We start from the raw sequence: 4,126 nt of genomic DNA, 5'->3' as shown, positions 1-4,126 counted from the left end.
AAATATCTGAGCACCTGAAGTTCAGAGGCTGTGGGGCAGAGGTGGCAGCCACAGTGATACCAGGACAGAAAGAGGGAGCAGGGCCTGAGCCGCCGGAGCATCTGCTGTCTGGGTGCAGAGCCACCGCGCTTCAGGCACCCGAGCTGCCGAACAGGACCAGCCGCACCTGGGATGAGGGTTGGTGTCCACCTACTTCCCATAAGTTCGGAGAGAGGGAAGGTGCTGGTTTGCGTCAGGGCTCCAAAAAGACTTGATGGGGCAAGGACCACGCACCTCTTGGGTGATACCCGATGCTTTGACTCTTCCAGCAGCCAGCGTGTCCTCCAAAAACGAGGGTATCAGTCAAAGAAAGCAGGCCGCATCTGAATCCCACTGCAAACCAGGATCTGGCTCGCCCCGCCTGCCCTTTGCCTCGGTTCACATCCCGCCCCTTGGTGCTCGTGGGCGTTCCTGCATCGGGGGCGACCTGGAACAATCCTTGCGCGAAACCAGAATGCTGGTTCATCAGGGAGGCTGGGAGGCTGAGCAGCTGCAGACACAGCTGGTGCCTGGGAGCCCTTTCAGCAGTGTCCGGCTCCGTTTGTGCTGAGTGTGAACTGCTCAGGAGGCAACACCTCGATCTTCTTAGCCACACGGAACCGTCGGCACAACATTTAGCTGCCGCTGGCTGAGGTGGGGCTCTGGTCCTACTTTGTCGCGCACAGCAAGTTCCACCGCCCGGCTTCCAGCAACTCAGCGCCCCCAGAGCTCCATCTCCCCACGCGCGTGAAAACCGCGCCCCCGGGACTCGCAAGCGCCTCTCTCGGCCGTGTCTGCTGTCGTGGTGCTTGATTTGGGAAAGAGGGTGAGGGCTGTGTGGAAGCGTCACTCTCTGGGGTGTCAGAGTCTCTTGGAAGAGCCCTAATTAAGGACTCAGAATGATTGACAGGTGGTGGAACCTCATGAAAGGACACTTGACAAGCAGCAGGAGTCAATGTCTGAGTTGAAAAAAAGTTGGCAATTGGAGACCTTGAAAAACCTTTGCAGGTAATACTAGAATTCTGTTCCTTGGTTGTACATTTATAAAAAGACTGAAATGGCTGCCAAATGAACCCAGTATTGACACGCTTTAACTCTCTTAAGTGGGGTGTAATATAACTCGGTAGCAAGTTTCTTATTTAGAATTTAATGGAATTTATTTTCTATACTGTGCGGTCTTGCTGAAGTTCCATCTTTGAATGTATTCTTTTGGGGTTAGGAGTCTGAGCAGTGAAATCTGATTTACTGCTGAAGTTAATAAAAGTTTAATGAGAAGATACTCCTCACCCCCCCCTCGCCAGAAGGATGAAGGGATGGAGAAAAGAAAAGGCACACATGTAACACTCCTCCTGTGCTCTGTATTTGTATATGCTATATCCAGCCACTCCATTTGGATATACATGACTATGAAACCCGATCTAACAGCTTTCTTCCCAGCCTCACACTGATGACCTCAGACTAGTTCATCAGTCTCCCTGAGCCTCAGTTACCTCATCTCTAAAATGGGGACAATACCAATAGCATCCACTTCTTAAGATTTTTGTTCTGATTAGGTGAGAAAAATACATGTGAAAAACTTAGCATACTCACTGTAGCATGGGAAGAGGTAATAAATGCTATCATTTCTCTCCAGCACAATGGACCGGTTCTGTTACATGTGCTCAGAGGACAGCAAACCAGAAACTCTGCTCAGGTCTTCAAGGAGAGGAAATCTTTTAACTGTTGTTGCTTTTGCTGCCACCAGGTGTCACTGGCGGTCCCGAGGATTAGGATTAGTGCAGGTCTCCCTGCCTTCAGGGACAGAGGGGAGCTCCGGGGTAGGAAATAGACACATTCAGCCATGGTTGTTCCACCAGGTTCTAGACCAGGATTTCAGATGCTTCAGCTCTTTCATGACACCATCCCAAAGAACATTTTGTGTTGATGGACGTTTCTATATCTGTGTGGTTCAAAATGGTAGCCACTAGTCACATTGCCACTGAGCAGGGATTGCTTTTTTCTTTTTTCCATTTACCAAGATATAATTGACATATAACCTCGCGTAAGTTTAAGGTGTATCACGTGATATTTTGATACGTGTATATGTTGCAAATGATCGCTACAGTAAGGTGTGTTAACATATCCATCACCTCCCCTCACCCCAGTTCCGTCATGATGGCGTTCCTGTAATTACTTCCCATTGAGAACTTGAAATTTGGCTATGGAACTGAGATCAACATTTTATTTCATTTTAATTAACTTAAATTTAAATGGTCACGTGTGGCCAGTGGCTGCTAGTTTGGGCAGTGCAGCGTTCAGGACCCAGATTTCTCAACCTCAGCCACACACACACACACACACACACGCACACGCACACGCACACGCACACACACACACACACTCACACGCACACGCACACACACACACGCACACACACACGCACACACACACACGCACACACACACACACACACACGCACACACACGCACACACAGCCATTTTGCTGAGGCACATGCCCACAAGGCTGGTGGAAAGAGCAGACAGGGTTTCAAGTTCAGTCACTGGCTGTCCTTGAAATTGGCCCTCTACCAATTCCACAGAGTCAGCTCAGGTTCTTTGTGCTGCTCCTTGCTGGGGCCGGAGTTTAGGCTTCATAATACCTGACAGAGGAACAGGAGGATGGAGCCGTCTAGCAGCCCTGAGGTACTGCAGCCCAGCCTGCCTCTGTGGGAACCACCAGAACATTTGTCACTCAACCTGTCCAAGGCACCCTGTCCAGGAACAAGACCGGAAGCCCCTCTTGCCTTCATCTACTTGTTTTCTGCCTCAGGATGCCTGGCAGTTGAATTCCCAAGTACTGTGGTCTCATGTCTCTTAAGCGACAATAAGTTATATAAAACCATTCAAGGTGGGTGCGGTGTTCTAGGTCTAGGCTGTTCAGTCTTGGCTGGAGTCACAGCACTACCATGTGATCCCACTAAACCTCAGGGCAGCGCTGTGAGCTCGATCCGGGTCTTAGCCGGGACTCCCATGGAAGCAGAACTGGATCCAAAGGCCTACATGCAGGTAGTTTGTTCCTACCACTGGAGGAAGCAGGTGGAAGTACGGAGGGAGTGAAGAAAGAAGGGAAAAATGCCGTCGTGTGTTGAGCTCTGTGTGGTCTCAGTCACAGTGACATCAGCTGGAGTGAAAATTGGGGCTGACAGAAAATAAAGTGTTGAAAACAATCTCTCTCTTGCATTATTCATTTTGGCTTATCTTTCCCCCATTAAACTCTCCCTATTAGGGAGCCCCCTTCAAAGTGCCAGTCAGTGGCAATGTCTGTAAAGAATGGAAGGGATCAGTAGAACAAGCTGTGGTCTCTGCTGCACTTGTTTCAGAGGTCATATTCGATGCCCATCACTTCCCTCTGCTATCACCCGCCCTAGATGTCCCTGACTGTCAGCTGGCCTTCAGCCGGTGTAGCTGCTGACCAGGTAGGATAACTAAAACAGATGTTCATTCCTGGGAAGGGAGCCCTCCTCTTACTTACCCTTGTCCAGCTATGGCTATTGCAATGGTCCATTCACAATATCACAGTTAATAAAAGCAACGAGAGATGCCTGGTGAATCCCCTGGGTCCCAGACTCCTCCTGTATGTTCCCATTGTGTAGTAGTGACCCTTGCTCTTTATGGTAATTAAGGTTAATTATCTCCTCAGTCCAGTACCTCCATTCTTTGCCTGCTGTCTACAGGGAGGAGGGGCCTCAGATGACCTGGAAGTAGCCTCAGCTTCACACTCCATGAAACCTTTACCATGGCCCCTGGTTTCTATTCCAGGAATCAGTATGGATACTTTAGAAGAGTCTGCATTTACAGGAAACACAAATTCTAATAAACAGGTCACTATAAATAAGGTAAAAGAGGCCAAAACCATTTCTACTTCTTAATTCCTTTATCTATGTATTCTAGCCATTATGTCAACCATTGGTTTGGCATATAAATAGCATTTTGAAGGGCAGCGCTCCAACCCCACAGGATAACGTCCCTGAAATGGTGCCTCAGCTGAGCCTCGAACAAGCCATTGTACCATTCTATTAGGGTGGTGGTTGTGGCCCGCTCGTGGTCATGCATATATCAGCCTAACTTC

This window comes from Molossus molossus, unplaced genomic scaffold (genome assembly GCF_014108415.1).
Source record: "Molossus molossus isolate mMolMol1 unplaced genomic scaffold, mMolMol1.p scaffold_m16_p_1, whole genome shotgun sequence".
In the NCBI taxonomy this organism is placed as follows: Eukaryota; Metazoa; Chordata; class Mammalia; order Chiroptera; family Molossidae; genus Molossus; species Molossus molossus.
Note: the sequence above shows the minus strand (reverse complement) of the source record.